The 730-nt window shown below is 32.2% G+C and overlaps 1 protein-coding gene across 4 annotated transcripts in view; it reads right to left on the bottom strand.

The window, feature by feature from the left end:
* Positions 1–730, bottom strand: part of PRUNE2 (prune homolog 2) — a 300,796-nt gene that overhangs the window by 60,256 nt on the left and 239,810 nt on the right. The gene's annotated exons all lie outside the window — the stretch shown is intronic.

Raw genomic sequence — 730 nt, 5'->3', positions numbered from 1 at the left:
AAAAAAAAAAAAGGCAATATATTTTATCTGAAAGCTCACCAAGACCTAAAGATCAATTATTTGATCTAATGTGGAGCATCTCCTTTCCTCATATATGCCTAATTTTAATATCTGATTTGCAAATCAGCTGCAAATTAATTCAGGGGTGAACCAAATGTAGTTCATGAGATTCTCTGATGTAGCTCATAGTATACCACAATGGTATGGAAGTGTGGCTGTTGGAGACTCTAGGTTCCACCTTGGCTTAGAGCAAAATGAAGCACTAAATGATTATACATTGGCAGACAGCAACCTTTTCTAATTTATGTATATGCATGTTAACCAACTAAAGGGTCTCATTTTGTCAGTGAATTTCACAGACATGTCTAGCACTGAAAAATCCTAGAAATACTATCCTGAATTTCCATACCAAGTTTTCTATGGCAGCATACTACAAGCTATCCAGCCACACATTCAATTTTCTTATCAGGTTGTCATATGAAAGGAAAATGTTATACGATATGATAGGAAAATATCAGGTAACTATACTAACTATATCTAAAATGACTCTTAAATAGGATTAACAGTAAAAAAAAAAATGCAAGCATTGAGAAGAATTCAACTGTGTTCATGTCTCCTATTTCTGTTCAATTTCTATAAACATATTCTATAACACTGTTATAGTTGTTTTGCAAGCATTGCGCTGCAGGATACATTTTTTTTTTTTTTTTTTTTTTAACAGTAGAATTTT

Source organism: Gavialis gangeticus, unplaced genomic scaffold (genome assembly GCF_001723915.1).
Source record: "Gavialis gangeticus isolate Ggan-Ray unplaced genomic scaffold, GavGan_comp1, whole genome shotgun sequence".
In the NCBI taxonomy this organism is placed as follows: Eukaryota; Metazoa; Chordata; order Crocodylia; family Gavialidae; genus Gavialis; species Gavialis gangeticus.
Note: the sequence above shows the minus strand (reverse complement) of the source record. Positions and strands in the feature narration are given on the sequence as shown.